The sequence below is a fragment of the Chinchilla lanigera genome, unplaced genomic scaffold (genome assembly GCF_000276665.1).
Source record: "Chinchilla lanigera isolate Chin_1 unplaced genomic scaffold, ChiLan1.0 scaffold00065, whole genome shotgun sequence".
In the NCBI taxonomy this organism is placed as follows: Eukaryota; Metazoa; Chordata; class Mammalia; order Rodentia; family Chinchillidae; genus Chinchilla; species Chinchilla lanigera.
In genome coordinates this window covers 8877087-8894394 of record NW_004955466.1, presented here as the reverse complement: position 1 = coordinate 8894394, position 17308 = coordinate 8877087, and the positions used below count along the sequence as shown (strand labels likewise).

The following is a 17308-nucleotide window of genomic DNA, read 5'->3' as shown; positions in this document are numbered from 1 at the left end:
GGGCTGACCCGAGCGTGCGCCCCGGCGCCGGAGTTCGCCAGCCCCCGCCCCCGTGGCCAGTGAAAATCGCCGCTGTGTTTTCAGGCTGCGGACACAGACTGGTTAAAATGGGAGGCTTTGTTGTCCTGTGTAATGTTTTTATTGAAAAGAGCAAGAGTGCTCTGAAGACTTGAAATTACCGAGTGTGCACTGTTGCTGTTGATTTTATGGGTTCCTGGGAAAACCGTGTGTCTGTCCGCGTGACCTGATGGATTCAGTTGGACTTTGCGTCGCTAGAAGGAAAAACATTCAGACGTTAGGCGGTTATCTTTGGAGTTAGAATGATGGCTTGTATTTACGGAGCGCACACTGTGTGACAGGCATTGTTCTAAGCCCTTACGGGAATTATTTTCCTTCATCCTCACAACAGCCCTTGAAGTGGTACTAGTATCATTCCCATTTCACAGACAAGGGACCTGAGGCTGCACAAGGGCCCTTGTTATGTGGGCCCTGCAACATTTGAAAGCCAGGAAGTTTGACTCCAAAATGTCCTTTCTGATGGAGTGGCAGAGGTGGAGGGAGGGAGGTTGAGTTTGTTTTCGAAAAGTACAGGAATTGGTCAAACTGTCTCTTGCCAGTTTTGTATGGTCAAATGTGGTTCAGTAAAGATGGTTCTAAAAAAAACACTTCGGAGTTACAGGTGCTTTATAATGGTGGGCAAATATTTCTGTGGTTTCTTGGAGAGAAAAATCGTGAATAATCCACAGCGAGGTAGACAAGGTCTTTAGGTATGCGTACATTGCTTGATTAACAGTATGATTTTTAAAACGGTATTTGTCATTTTCTTGATTGGTCCCCTTTTCTAATGAATCTTTTATTTTTCTTTGCTTTACACAAGTACAGAATAGGTTGGTTTAAAATTAGAAATGTTATAAAAGTCACTGAGTGGAATGCATGAAAAAGGAAAAATAAGGCAGATGCTTTATATAGCTTATTAGGGTTTGGAGAAATTTTATTCAATTTTTCTCCATATTCGTGTGTCAGGTGCTAAAGGAAAGGGAGTCTACTTTTTTGAAAGCATAATAATTGTAATTTACTGGAAGGATATTAAGTGTAATTTTCTGGACTAGCAGAAATTAGCCACTCAGGTGAGATAATGATATTTCAGACAAATAAATTGAACTTTTATTGGACAGTTATAACATAATCGTTTTAGTTGCTTTTGCTGTATCCTTGTTAAGGAGGGTGAGGGAGGGGAGAAGAAGGGGAGAGAGAAAAAAGAAAGAATTGAAGTCATGGAACCTTAAAAACCTGATGACCTAAGTGACATACTGCCCTCACTTTGTTAGTGAATGATTGATTGCAGTGCTGGGGATTGCACCCAGGACCTTTACACTGAGGTATATCCCCAGCCATTTAAAATTCTTTCATTTTGAGACAGGGTCTTGCTAAGTCACTAAACTGTGTGCTAGGGGCATGAAATTGTGATCTTCTTGGCTCAGCCTTTCGGAGTCTGGGGTTACAGGTATGTACCACCATACTGGCTGCCTGCCCACCTGCCTGCCTTCTCTCCTTCCTTTCTTCTTCTTTTTTGGTAAAGGGTCTTGCTATGTAACCTAGGCTGCCCTTGAACCCATGATCCTCCTACCTTAGCCTCTCACACTCTGACATTACAGTAGAGGTATGTGCCACCATGCCTGGCTCTATTTTAAAAATATTTTTTATTATAACATAGGTGTGTCCAACCCAGGGGCTACAGGTTGGACACATCCATGTTCTTTGTTGCTACGATGCTTAATAAGTTAGGTGTATTAAAATAAATGCATTTTGATTTACAATATTTCCAACTTAAAGATGAGTTTATCGAGACATAACCGTCTCATAAATTGTGGAAAAGCTATACTGGATGATCACCTTGAACTTGTGTGAGTTTGGTTTTGCTCTTTCTTGGGATGGATCTGCAGAGAACCTATCGTGTTTCCTTCCCTTAGTGCAACTCAGCCTCCATATTTGGGAAGTGAAAAACTTGTGGCTTGATTTTAGGCTTTGTTAGGGAAAGGCTATCATAATTTTTAATTCTAGGATGTGGATCTTAGCTCTTAGTTGAAGCATTTTTGGTATCTAAATTCAATGTCTTGACATGTTAATAAGGTGTTGATGTAGTTTCCATGCCCTGGCTGATAGGAACTCCAAAAATATTCCAAGTACTCCTTAACTTCTAGTATTTCTTCCTAAGACATTCCCTTTGTCAAGTCGTAATTAATATTTGACCTGCACAAGTGCACCTTGCTCCTTGGCCAAAGGTTTATGGAGAATCCTATACATCTTGCCCCTCTTCCTGGTGAATTTCAGCCATACCAACTGCCCTGAACTCTGATCCTTGCCTATTCACTTAAGCACAACTGCTTTGCCTTTCTTGTTTGGGCCTTGCTTGCTTATTTGATTAAAAACTGAATGTTACAATTTATTTTATCTTCATAAGTGCGGACATAATGGGGCAGGATGGACAAACAATGTAAATAAAGCAAGTGTCTTTTCCCTCTTTTTAACCTCTTTTTAACCTCTTTTCCCTCTTTTTAACCTCTTTTTTTATGGTAGACAGTTTGACTTAATAAACTTGGTTTGAAAGCTGTTAATGGCAAATCTGTATAATTTAGGTTTTTCTTCTAATTCCTCAACTACACTGTGAGTTCTGAAATGCTGTTTACTTCAACGTTCTTGTTTGTTTGAGACAGGGTCTTGCTAGGTCGTCCAGGCTGGCTGAGGCTGACCTCAGACTTGGAATCCTTCGGCCTCATTTTCTTTACTCATGGGACTGTAGTTGTGCACTATCTTGCCTGGGTTCTACAACATTTTTGAAGCTTTCACATCTGTTTGTTTGTTTATTGTTTTTGAGACAGGGTCTTGTTATGTAGTTTAGGCTGGCCTTGAACTCATTCCTTGGATTAGGCTGGTTTTGAATTTGTGACTATCGTCCTGCCTCAGCCTTCCAAGTGCTAGGGTTACAGGTGTATGCCACCAGGCCTGGCTGAAGCTTTCACATCTTAATTGGATACCTTTAGGCAGAGAAGTGTTAGAAGCTGTCTTTCTCCTTTCCGACTCAGACAGAAATCTTAACTGTTAGATACTACTGGCATATAAAAACTGTACTCCCAAGCAGTGGTTGGAACTGTTATGCCTGGATTCCTTTGCAGCATTAGCTCCCTGAGGGAAAAAAGAGGCCCTACCCAATTGCTTTCATGAACAGTGACCTCTGTACAGAGACTTAATGTCTTCTGCAGCAAAACCAAGTCATTGGGGAATCCTGATCATCTTGACTGGTTTGCAGCATTTACATACAAGGTATATTAATTAAAACTAATTCCAGACCATGTATTGCAACCATAATCCCAAGACATTGTTCATGTTCAGCACATTGAATTCTTATAAGATGCTAGAGCAAGTGAGATATATCTCAAAAAGTGATGGTTAATCATTTACAAGTGAGAGAGAGGAAGGCATCAAGAAGAAATACAACTCTGACCTTCTAAATTCAGTAGATCCCACAGCTGCTATCACAGCCTTAGTTGTCAAAAATCCAGAGTTCTCAGTTTTCTGATGAGGAATCTATTTTCAAGGTTAAGGATGAGAAGAGTTTTTAGCTTTTCTTTTTTTTTTTTTCCCCCATGCTGGGACTCGAACTCATGACCTTGCGCTTGCCAGGCAGGCGCTGTGCTGCTGAGCTAAATCCCCAGCCCCCAGTTTTTAGCTTTTCTGTACTTGGTCCATGAACTCCAGTTCTTCAATAGGAATCTCTTTCTCCTTTATTGCTTTCTGAGTACAGTGCTGCAGTGCTTAAATAGGTAGGCACAGGTCCTGGGATCTGTCTCCTTTGAGGAAGTTCTACACAAACCAAGACTGAAGCAGTTGTCAGGTTCAGGCTTCATGTCTGTGTGTGCCTTCCCAGCACTGTTCATGGTGATGGTGACCCCCTTTCTTTCTTAATCTCAGAATAGCTAAGAAGAATAACTAAATGTAACAAAATGTACATGGTTTCTGCGTACATTTTTGTTGTAGTACTTTTATTGTAGTAGCTTTTTGCTACCTCAGCTCCTTCCTCAACACTTCTCTATGCTTTTTTTCTCCCTCAATATGGGATATTTTGAAATTAATTAGCAGTTGCTGCAGAGTAGCTCACATCTTTTGAATGGTAATTAGATTGAAGATCTTAAAAGATCTTACTTCACCTGAAGGAGGTAAATGCTTTCATTGTGTCCCTTATTTTAATAATCCAGAGACACAGATTGAGTACTTTAAAGAATAATGAATCACTTGTTAGAAAATCTAAGACTTAGTTTTGCCATAGACTGAATAGTCATTGACCATCCATTTACCATGGGCTTCTTTAGAATGTAAATATCCAGCATCTAGACTCTTTTTTTTTGTGGGTGGGGGCACCCAGGGACATTCCTCTACTGAGCTACATCCCTAGGCCTTTTCATTTTTTTTATTTTGAGACAGAATTTTGCTAAGTTCCCAGTTGGCACTCAACTTGTGATCCTCCTGTCTCAGTCTCCCTCAGTGCTGGAATTACAGGTGTATGCCACAACAGGCCAGACTTTAAAAAAAAAAAAAAAGAAAGGAAAAGGCTCAAAAAAGTTATTTAGAAAGTTTTATAATCAATAGCTTTAGTTTTTCCTGTGATTATATATTATTAATAAAGCATATGCAGTTTAAAAATTTTAGTTATTCTTATTAGCTACAATTGTTCTTTTCCAATATGGGGGAGGGTACTGATCACTGTAGTTATAAAGTATAAACACTTTATTATGGATTATTTTATGGCTATACTGTGGTTTTTTTTGACCAAGAATAAATATTAGTGTTCATTAATCTTCAAGATATACTATAGATAATATATACTCATTTCAGTTCTCTTTCCTATTGAGTATAACTATTACAGTCTCTTAAAACTGTGGTTAAGGGGCTGGGGATATAGCTCAGCGGCACAAGCGCCTGCCTGGCAAGCACAAGGTCCTGAATTTGAATCCCGGTACCAAAACCAAAAAACAAACAAACAACAACAACAAAAACTGTGGTTAAAAAGTACTATTTCAAATTATGTTATTTCTAAAGTTTCTTTTTGTACATATTTGTATTGTGATGGCTAATCTTGATTATCAACTTGATTGGTTTGGGAGATGCTTAGATTGGCAAAGCACACTCTGGGTGTGTCTGGATAGGTCATGGAGGCATGACCCTGGGGGCTGTATCTGACCCCTAGTCTCTTCCTCTCTGGCTCTTGCTGAACTCTCCTTCCTGGCTGTGATGAGTTGGGAAACTTTCTACCGTGCCCTTCTGCCACGTTTCTGCCTTCGAGCCAGCTAAAACCATGTCTGAAACCTGACACTGTGAGCCCAACATAAACCTTTTCTCCTTTAAGTTGTATATGTTAGGTATTTTTTTTCCAGCAGTGGGTAGGTAACTAACATAGAAAATTGGTACCAGAGAAGTGGGGTCATTGCTATGATTATATCTGATGATATGGTTTAGAAGCCATTGGAACTGGTTTGTGGGAAGAGTTTGGAAAGATTTGGAGATGCAGGCTAGAGAAGCCCTTGTCTGTTGTAAGCAGATATTGATGTGCTATTCTAGAGAGACTCAGAAGATCTGAACGCTGATAGAAACGTGGACAATAAAGACTGTTGATGAGTTTTCAGATGGGAATGAAAACTCATCAACAGTTTTCATTCTGGGATTTGGAATTTGGAATGGGGGCATTCGTATTATATTTTGGTAAAGAACTTGTCCTTATTGTATTGCTGTCCTAAGACTTTGTATGAGGCTGAATTTAAAGGCAAGAGATTAATCTAGTGAAAGAAATTTCAAGGCAGCACAATGACCAGGCAGTAGGTGGATATTGCTAGCTGCTTTTAACAAGATTTACAGTAAGAGTCACATGCAAAAATCAGAGTGGAAGGATTTGAAAAACTTTCAGTTTGGTCAGGAAAAGAAGCACTTGTAAAGCTGGAGCCAAGAGGTGTGGTTGCTGAAGAGATGAGTGGAATGAAAAAGAACCCAGGTATTTGCACTGGGCTGAGAAGAAAGATGCCTTGAAGGCATTTCAGAAGTCAGCAAGATGCCAACCATTGCAGGCTCAAGAGTGCAAAAACACATCTTTCGTTTGAGAAGAGAGCCCCTGACCCCTGCCTGAGAAGGACTACTTAAGCAATTGGTTCCCAAGGATTCATTTCACCATAATTAGCCTTCCAGGCATTCAGAGGCCTTTGGAGCTATGCTCTAGGTGGAGCTGGCCAGTCCTTAAGCTGGTGGCAGACTTTAGCATCATTCATGTGGTGGTGATTTTACCACCAGGAGGTATGGGGTATAATGGAGGCTTCTACTCAGACCTCAGGGGAAGTTCTGTGAAGCCAAGCAGTGTGTGGCCAGCTTGGAATCCCTGCCAGCAGCCCTTTGAGGTTGATCTGTGAAGCTGTGAGGGTGGCTCCAGGAAGCTGGAGAGGCCAGGAACATGGAACGTCTGCTAAGGAAAGCCACAGGTAATGAAGAGCCAGCCCCAGGGAGGCCAGGTGGGCTGCAGCTGGCAGTGCCATAGGGACAGGGCTGCCCAGCCTTTTTGGAGCTCACTTCATGCCATACCCTTGCCCCAGACGTCAAACATGGAACTGCAGGACTTAATCTTTCCTCTGCTGAGTTTTGGTCTTGCTTTGGTCCTATTCTTTTCAATGCTCCAAATCCTCCCTTTTTTTTTTTTTTTTTTTTTTTTTTTTTTGGTTTTTCTCTGGTACCGGGAACCGAACTCACGACCTTGCGCTTGGCAGGCAGGCGCTTTGCCGCTGAGCTAAATCCCCAGCCCCCCTCCCTTTTGGAAGAGGAATGCACATCACATGGTATCATCTCATAGGAGCCTGTAATGTCCTTTTGACTTTTACAGGACTTTTGTTTTCTTATTGCTTTTTTTCCTGCAGCGGGCATAAAAATAATTACCTATTTGTTATGTTTTATAATAGGTGATTATAGTCTTGCCTGAGTTTGTATACTAGGTTCACTACATATTAGGTGTATAAATGTAGTGAAAATCAGTCATTCTCCTTAAGATTTTGTTTTCTTGTCTGCACAGTGAATTTACTACTACTGCATACCTCAAAGGTTTGCTGTAGTACCTGAGGAACAGTTCAAGTAAACTTAAAGGTAAAGTTACTGTCAGCTGTAATTATTTCCAGTATTCAAAATGCAAAAAATTACACTTCTTTAGGTTGAGTTTAGGAGTCTTTTTGGCACTTTACTCCCTGTTGAGTTAGGACCTAGTCCCTAAGATAATATATAGAATAACTGAATGAAAGTTAATCTTAGAGATTTTAATGGATTTTCTTTAAACTTCATATGTGTTGTCTATTTTCAAAGGAAAAAAATAAGAACAGTAATTTATTAGTTCTTGGTGTTTAATATAAATTTTCAGTCTTTTTCATTTACTCAGTATATTTTCTAGGCTATTCATTCTCAAACTTGCCTTGTCCTAAGAATCACCTGGGATGCTTATTTAAAAATACACATTTCTGGGACCTACATAGGTCTTTTGGGGGAAGGACCTGTATTGTATATTATATATTTAGATGCTTTTTGTGCTCAGAGTTGTAAAAACACTGTGGTAGGGTTACAACAAAAGTGGCAGACATGGTTTTCTTTCTCTTTCTTTTCTTTCTTTTCTTTTCTTTTCTTTTCTTTTCTTTTCTTTTCTTTTCTTTTCTTTTCTTTCTTTCTTTCTTTCTTTCTTTCTTTCTTTCTTTCTTCCTTTCCTTCCTTCCTTCCTTCCTTCCTTCCTTCTTTCCTTCTTTCCTTCTTTCCTTCTTTCTTTCCTTCTTTCCTTCTTTCCTTCTTTCCTTCTTTCCTTCCTTCCTTCCTTCCTTCCTTCCTTCCTTCCTTCTTTCGAGACAAGGTCTCACTATGCGGTTCAGGCTGGCCTTGAGCTCACTTTGTAGCCCAGGCTGGTCTTGAACTCACAACAGTTCTCCTGCCTCAGCCTTCTGAGTGGTATGGTTACAGGCGTGCACTACCACGCCCGGCTGACATGGTTTTCTGTCTCCATTATTTTAACAGTGCTAATTCCAGTAAGAAAGTATTTATGCTTTTGTAAAATAATCTATTTATTTAAAAATACTGTTTGTTAAAGAAACATAAAAATAAAACTGAGTTCCTGCAACCTAGTTATATCCAATCTGCTGATTTAGGAAAAGAAGAATCAAATCATTTGGTAGGTACACTTGAAACTGATAAAGATTTTGCAAGGTTTGCATCAAGGGAACAATTGTTTGCATGGTTTCAGTGGGATGAATGGTTTTGTTCAAAGCATTCATCCAAGAGGAGAGATCTAAATATCGGGCCCTTTAGGGAAGTCTGAGTTGGCCCTTAGGCTTAGGCTGGAAGGTTGTGCAAAGGTCCAGGCTGCAGACTACCATTTATTTTATCAGATGGATTGCCAGGAAGTTGGAAGACTCCATTAATTTAAAATTGGAAGGAATGTAAGTCATCTTTCTTTATTCCACACTCACCTTTCTTTTTATAACATGAGGGAATTAAATCCTAGTTCCATTGTCTTTTTTTTTGATATAAATCACAGTTAGGAATTAGTGAAATTTTGATCACATAGGCTAAATAAAATCTTAAGATTGTAACTGAAGCACTTTTTATGAATAAAATGAAAATAAAATGTTATCAAAATCAATTTGATCTACTTAGAATAATTTTCTCTTTATATTTTAGTTTCTAGGATTAAAAAGAAAAACAAAAAAACCCACAAAACTTTAAACATTCAGTCATCATTTTTTCATTTTTGCTAATGCTGTATTTTGCTACATCTTTCTTTTTGATAAATGATGATCTATAAACATCATAGTAATTTTTAATGATATTTAATTTTTTTTATTTTGCAACAGTCTCGTGATGCCATTAGGGAGCCCAGGCTGTGCTTGAACTTGTGATTCCTGCCTCAGCCTGCTAAAGTGCTAGGATCACAGGTGTGTGCCAACACACCTGGCTAGTACTTGTTCTTGAGTTATAATTAGATGTAATTAGGAAGCATAAATGAATTGTATTTTTTGTGAAATAAAATGATTTGGAGGATAATTTATGGTACTTTTAATTTTCATATTGTATATTAAGATGTATACATTTTATAGATACAGATCTGTACTAATGTATGAATTCTCAACAAACACAAGGAAATAATGGGCTTCTTCAGAAATGTTTTGGAATATTAAGTTTTCTGTTTATTTACTAAATTGAAAGATGTAAAAACAATTTTGAGATGAAGACAAGTGTTTGTATATACTTCACTGTTTTTCTTAGAGCACAAATATGACAGTGGCTATATCATTGAAAATTAATGAGGGCTCCGTCAATATGGTGCAGTGTCTCTGCATCACTGGTTTATATATATTTAATGAGCCTGCTGTTCTAATTTCAGGTAACTGAAGCAAACGGCATCTAGCACTAACTCTGACTTACTTACAAGCAATTCATCCTATTAAAATAAAAATGTCGTGAAGTGCACCTATGTTAATTGTATATATATTTTTTTCGTAAACAATTCTATAGTATTTACTTTCTGGCTATAAATAACTTGTTTGTAAACAAACGAGGCATCATAGTTTAGTACTGTTTCAGATGTTACCAAAATATGTGGTTATATTTGGTCTTATTTTTTACTACTAGATTAGAATGAATTTGCAGTAGAAGATATGAGGGACAAGTGGGGTTGATGAAGCATGACAGGTCAGATGCTGTGTTTTTGAGAGCTCTTTAAGCATACATGAGGATCAGTTAAGAGTGATTTCCACATTCTTTAGCATTAGAAATATAACTAGCATTTAGTTTATTTATTTTATTATTTTTTTTTTTCACTGGTGACAGGGATCAAACCCAGGGCCTTGCAAATGGTAATATGCATTTTATCACTGAACTATATCTCCAACCCAATTTTATTTTGAAGTAGTTTTACTTATTTATTTATTTATTTTGTTTTTTGTTTTTTGAGACACTATCTCACTAGGTAGTTCAGGCTAATCTTGAAATCACTGTGTAGCTCAGCCTAGCTGGCAAATGGCTGCACTCCTGCCTCAGCCTCCCTAGTGCTGGGGTTACAGCTGTGCGCCATCCACTCAGCTTGAAGTAGTTTTACTTTAAGGATATCTATTAGTTTTATTGAAAAGATGCCATAAGATAATATGAAAAAATTTTTTGCAGGGGAATGGCTCTAATTTTACTCATAAAATTATTAATCAAAATTGCCAAAGTAGATTATAGAGCCAGATGTCATTAACACAACAGGAAGGTGATGAAACATTCCAGAGACATCTTGAAAAGTTCCAGAGAAGCACGGGATAGGCTGGACATCTCCAGTTAAACCATAATTGCAGGATAGGTTATATTCACTCCTGCATTTTCTCAATGAGCTCTTCCTTGTATTTGCCTTTCTCTTTTCCAGCTTGTGGAGACTTGGCTTTGCATTCAAGAATTTTTTTTCTGTCTGTCTAGTTTTAGCCTGGTCATAAGCACCTTGCTTGGGTGAATGCCTTCTCACGCTGCACTCGCTCAGTGTAGATGACATATTTCTTTCTGCACACCTGGACTACCTTGGCGATTTGCTGACCTTTGTAGTGTCCTTGAACCACGTGAACCTCATCGTCCTTGCGGATGGGCATGAAACGGAGCATCAGTCCCTTGGAGAGAGAGGAAGATGTAATCTCCCAGCGCATGTGCAAAGGGGCACCAAAGTGGCATTCGTGGGTTTTTTTGTGGTCTTAAGCCTCGAAGGGGTTGAACCTCATGGTTATAGTCTGCCAGGCATCGGTTGGTTTGGGGTGGATGCCCACAGAGGCAGAAGTCTAAAAAACATTTTTGACAAAAAGATTGTATGAAACTAGACAGAAATAAATTATATAAATAATGTTTTTACAAATGGAAAATTGCTGAATTAATTTTACTTCATTTATGACCATTAAGTACCAAAATGGCACCTTAAAATTATTAGTAAAATATGGTATTAGTAGGTACAAATGCTTTATCCAGATTTGCTTTATGCCCAGTCTCTTCACACCAAAGAATGAACTTCTTTAAATTGACGTTGATAAGCAGAATTTTAAAGACAAAAAATTATTGCTCTTAATTTAAATGTTTCTAAGATCTAAAACATATGCTTTTTTTTGCTTTTGTTTTTGTCCTTTTTGAGAGAGGGTCTCGTTATGCAGTTCAGTTTGGCCTTGGGCTCACTTTGTAGCCCAGGCTGGTCTTGAACTCGCAACAATCCTCCTGCTTCAGCCGAGTGCTGGGATTACAGGCGTGCGCCACGACGCCTGGCTAACACATATGTTGCAGTAGATTTTCTTTCTGCATTATTCGAGTTATGAATGTCTTATTTTTCATAATTGTAATAGTGTTTGACATACCAATTAATATTTAATTCATTTTGGTCATTAATTGCAAAAGTGAGCTACGTGTTATGCTACAATTAAATGCAAAAACGTTACCTTAGTTAATGTAACTTTAGTGCTTCTAATTTCTCATTGGGAAATTTGTGTTCCTTATATACTTTAAGTATTTTAGATTTATATTATTTAGAATTAGAAGGAAACTAAAATTTATACATTATATGCAGAAGTTAGTATGTAGCAAACTAGAAATTACTGGGAACCTATGGCCAAAGTGGATTGGTTAGTAAAATATCTACAGAGGAGAGGTATATGTATGAAATACCAAGATTTTTTTACTTGTGTTTTTTGGGTGCTGGGTATTGAACCTAGGGCTTCAAGCATGATAAGCACCTACTCTCCCTCTGCTGTATCGTAAGCCCTCATTTTTTTTTTATTTTAAAAAATAAAAGAAGGAAAACATATTAACAGACAGACATCCATTTACAAAATAGCATAAGAACAATACAAAGAAAACAGAGTTACAGACAAAGTTGTAGGAAATTAATCATGGTTGTTGTATTACTTATTGATATCTTCAAAGTGTTTTCTCGGGAAAATAAATAGAGACATACAAAATTGATCAAACAAGTAATCATTAACTGTCCTCATTTTTTTTAATATCAAAAGATAGGACCAGATATTGAACCTGTGCTTTTTCTGATTATATTTTCTCTACTTACACTGTGTTCCCAACTGTTGTATTTATTTATGGGTTTTTGGTTCCAGGATTATGTTTTTTATAAAGAGAGACATTTTGGTATAGTAGCTAGGACCAACTCTTAAAAAAGAATTAAGATGCAATAATGTGTATGTACTGATTCCCCTAGGTGAATATGTGTGATATACTGCAAACATCTACTAAAAAAAAGGTGAAGAAATGCTTACATCCAGAAACTACAGAGCTGGGTATGGTGGCACACACCTATTATCACAGCACTCTGGGAGGCAAAGGCAAGAGAATGAAAAGTTCAGCAAGCCTTGGCGACTTAGTGAGACCTTGTCTCAAAGTAGAAAAGGGGGTGGGGATAGAGCTCCGTTGAAGGCCCTGAGTTCAATCCCCAGTACTGAGAAAAAAATTGAGTTAAATCTTGTGCTGCTGTTTACTGGCTATGCCGACTTCTTTAACAAAAGTGTTTTTGCTTTCAGATATCTAAATCTCTAAATAGTGATAGAAATAATACTACGAACTTACAGACACATGAAGATTAAATAAATGGTAATAAATACAGGTAGAAGATACTTGTCATGTTATGCGTGTCCCATAGCAGCTAATCTTTTTTGGATATGTACTGTGATTATTATTAAGAGTGTTGGTGTCAGTCTTAAGTGTTATAGAATAGTCTTTTGTGAAAAGTTATAAAATATTTGTAATAATAAAGACTTCAAATATATTAAAGGTATTGGTTGACCAGAAATACAAATAATTAGCAATTTCTGTGCATATGGATTTTTAAAAGATTAAACAGAAATGGGATTGTGCTGTATGAGTTTATCTGCAGTTTACTCATTTAACTATATCTTAAGTAACTTCTTATTTTAGAACACATAGATATGTATAATTCTTTTTTATGACTGGAAGATATTTCCTCTTTTGAAAATGCCTTAATTCATTAAACCAGTTATATATTAGCAGAGGTTTTGGTTGCTTTCAGATATTTAATATTGTAAGTTTTCAGCACACATGCATATCTTGTGTATGTCAGTAAGGTAAATTTCTTTCTTTTTTTTTTTTTTTTGTGGTGCTAGGGGTCAGACCCTGGAGAACTCTGGCATAGTTGTTTTATAGTTTTCTGTATAGACATTGTGTATATTTTTTGTTTCATATATTCCTAGGTGATTTGTAGTTTTTGGTTCTATTATAAAAGTGATTTAAAATTTTTCACTTTCTAGTAGTTTGCTATGTCTTAGTTACTTCTTTGTTACTACATCCCCAAGCCCAATAAAATAAATTTCTAAAATTAGGGTGTGCATTTCTAATTTTGACAGATTGATCAATTTTGTGTGTGTGTATCTTTTTGAGACAGGGTCTCGCTATGCAGTTCAGGCTGGTCTTGAGCTCCCTTTGTAGCTCAGGCTGGTCTTGAACTCACAACGATCCTCCTGCCACAGCCTCCCGAGTGCTGGGATTACAGGTGTGCGCCACTATGCCCGGCTTGATCAATCTTTTTTTTTTTTTTTTTTTTCAATTTTATTTAGGTATGACTAAGGTTGGTAAACTGTATGTAAAACATCTAACTAAATTAATTTGACATATTTGTACACACATGAAAACATCACCATAATAGACAAATATTTCTATCACCTGATAAAAATTTCCTTGTACCCTTTTAAAATCCCTTCTTTCTTTGTCCCTATCCCTAGGCAACAGCTGATTTGTATTCTGTCATCACAGATCAGTTTGCTTTGGCTATATTTTTACCTAGTCATGTAATCTGTATTTTTTTACCCCTGGCTTTCACTCAGCCAAATTATTTTACAGTTCATCCTTCTTGTTATGTGTTTCAATAGTTGATTTCCTCTTTTTTGCTGAGTAATATTCCCTTAGATATTACATTATTTACATGCACTACTTATGTACTACAGCTTGTTTATCCTTTAGTAAATAAACATTTGACTTGCTTCTGGTTGTTGTCAATTTTGAAAAAGTTTGGATGAACTTGAACTTTCATGTAGAAGTCTTTTGTAGATGTATATTTTTGTTTCTCTCAGATGGGTATCTATGAGTGGAATGGCTAAGTTGCATGTTAAGCATATGTTTAATTTTTAAGGTTCTATCATTTTAGATTTTATCTGGGTCTGTGGTCCATTTTGAGTTAATTATGAGATGTGAGGTACTTGTTGATTTTTTTAAAAAATAAGAGTATCTAGATGGTATAACACCATTTATTGAAATGACTCTCCTTTTTTCTGTTGTATTGAGTTAGCATTTTTTAAAAAAATCAATAGACCAAATAAGTGTAGGTTTATTTGAGTCCACTGTTTTGTTCTGTTGATTCATATGCATCTTTGTCAGTAAAATCAAATTGTTTTGATTATTGCAACTTTATAATATGTCAAAGTCAGGTTGTGTAAGTCAACTTTTTTAATAAATTCCCTTGATTACTTTATATCCTTTGAATTTCCATGTAAACTCTTTTTTTTTTTTCTATTTTGTTTTTTTGAGATAGGGTCTCACTATGTGGTACAGCCTGGCTTTGAACTTGCTTATGTTGCCCAGGCTGGCCTCAAACTCATGGTGATCCTTCAGCCTCAGGATCCCGAATGCTGGGAATTTAGGCATGTGCCATTGTGCCTGGCTCCATGTACTCTATAGAATTAGTTTGTTAACTTTTATGAAAGAGCCTGCTGAAATATTAATTAAAATTGCATTGAGTTTGGGAATAATTGCAATTTTAACAACATTGAATATTTCAATTCATGAACATGATATATCTTCTCATTTATTTAGGTGTTTAATGTGAGTCAGCAGTGTTTTACAGTTTTCTGTGTGGACATCGTGGATATTTTTTGTTTCATATATTCCTAGGTAATTTGAAGTTTTTGGCTCTACTATAAAAGTGATTTAAAAAATTTCACTTTCTAGTAATTTGCTGTGTCTTAGTTACTTCCTTGTTACTGGGATAGAATACCTGGCACCCACAAGTTAAAGGAGGAAAGATTTATTTTAGCCCACAGTTTGTAGAGGTTTCAGTCCATAGTTGGCTGGTTCCAAAGCAGGGTGGCATGGCAGAGGAGAAACAGTCCATGGCAGGGCAGGCAGAAATAAAGCAACAAGCAGCAGTAATGAACCTCTGTTTTTCTTTTATACCATCCAGGCTACAAGCCTATTGAATGGTGCCACCCACACCTAGGGAGGAGCTTTCCTCTTCAGTAAATCCATCCAGCCACACCCAGAGCTGTGCTAAACTAATCAATGGACTGATCCAGTATCACACACCCATGATCAAACCACCTCCAAAAGCCCCACATACGAGCTTTTGAGGGGATATCTCGATATAAGCTATAATATACTATCAGTATTTATAAGACTACAACTGGTTTTTATATATTAACTTTGTATCCTATAGTCTTGCTAAATTCATTTATTCTAGTAAATGGGCTTGTAGATTCCCTTGAATTTTCTATGTAAAATAATTATGCCATCTCTAAATTTGGACAGGTTCTCTTCTAGTCCAATCTTTACGTATTCCTTATTTAGTCTTACTGCACTACTGAAACCTGTAATGCATGCTGAATAGCAGTGATGAAAGTAGGCTTTGTTCCTTTTTTCTTGGTCAGTGGTGGGGAAAGTGGATAAGATGATATTCTGCCTTTCACTACTAAGTGTGATGTTAGTTATCAGTTTTTCAAAGATATCTCTTATCAGTTCTCTGGTGCTGTAGTTATCTCCAGGCTATTCTGGGGAAGGATGAGCTTTCAGATTTACTTGCATGAGTTTTTGGTAGACCTGTGAAGACTTACTTTAATGCTTACTTTCCATTGATTTGCTTCATGGTATGGAAGGTTAAGTCCCTAAGATGGAATACACAGCTTTCAAGAAATCTAATCTTGGAAGTGACATCCCATTACTTCTGCCATATTCTATTTGTTAGATGATAGTGAATAAGTCCAAACCTACAGGAGAGGATTACATAAAGGCATACAATTACACGTCAGGAGATGGGATCATTTTAGAGACTGCTATCACAGTAAGTGATCCTCTTCTCTTTTAATATTTTGAAAAATTGTGGAATATTGATGTTTCTGCTTTGATTATATGATAGAATTTGACAGTGAAATCTTCTGTGCCTAGAGTTTTCTTTTGGGAAGGTCTTTATTCAGTTCAGTTTCTTTAATACATATCAGTACTTTCTGTTTCTTGTGTCAGTTTTTCAAGAAAGCCTTCCTTTCTAAATTGTTGAGTTTGTTAGCATAAAGTTGTTCATAGGGTTTTTTTTTTTTTTTTTTTTTTAATTGCAGTGATGATAATGTGACCCAGCACATGGAGGGCAAGTGTTCTACTGCTGAGCCATACCCTCGGCCCTCTCTTATTTTTTCAGTGTTTGTAAGATCTGTAGAGAAATCAGTTTCTCATGCCTGATATTGATGAATTTTCTTCTTCTAATCTATAGAGATTTATCATTTTTTTTCCTCTAGTAGTAGGAACCGAAGCCAGTGACACTTAGCCCCTAGGCTATATCACCAACCCTTTTTTATTGTTTATTTTGAGACAGGGTCTTGGTAAGTTACCCATGCTGTCCTTGAACTTGCCATACTTCTGTCTCAGCCTCCCAATTAGTAAGATTACAGGAGTGTGCCACTGCATCAGGCAAGATTTATCAATTTTGTTTATCTCTTCAAGGAACCAGTTTTTGATAATGTTTTCTACGGTCTGCTTCATTTATTTGTGTTCCTATCTTTATTATTTCCTCTAACTACTCTGAATTTTTCTTTTACATATGAATTGTTTAGAAATCTGTTGTCCATGTATTTATTACTTTCCTAGCTATCTTTTTGTTTTTGGCATCTAATTTAATTTCATTGTGGTTAGTGATTATACTTTATCTGACTTTGGTATGTTAAAATTTGATATTCCATGGCACAGCATATGTCTATCTTGAATATACCATATGCACATGAAAAGGTATATTTTGTAAGACTGGATGTAGTATTCTATAAATGTCAATTAGGTCAAAGTTTTTGATATTATTAGTGTTATTAGTCAAACATTCTATGTCCTTAGTCATTTTTAACTATTTGAGCTATCAGTTGCTAGGAGAGGAGTTTTAAAATCTTCCCTTATAATTGTGGATTTACGTGTGTATTTTATTCTATTTAATTCTGTCTAGTAAATTTCTGTCTCTTGTATTTTAAGGTCATTT

General features: G+C 36.8%; 1 protein-coding gene and 1 pseudogene across 1 annotated transcript in view; one reads left to right on the top strand and one right to left on the bottom strand.

The window, feature by feature from the left end:
* Positions 1 to 17308, top strand: part of Mnat1 (MNAT CDK-activating kinase assembly factor 1) — a 204062-nt gene that overhangs the window by 627 nt on the left and 186127 nt on the right. The window lies entirely within an intron of this gene.
* Positions 10407 to 10805, bottom strand: LOC102015936 (annotated as a pseudogene).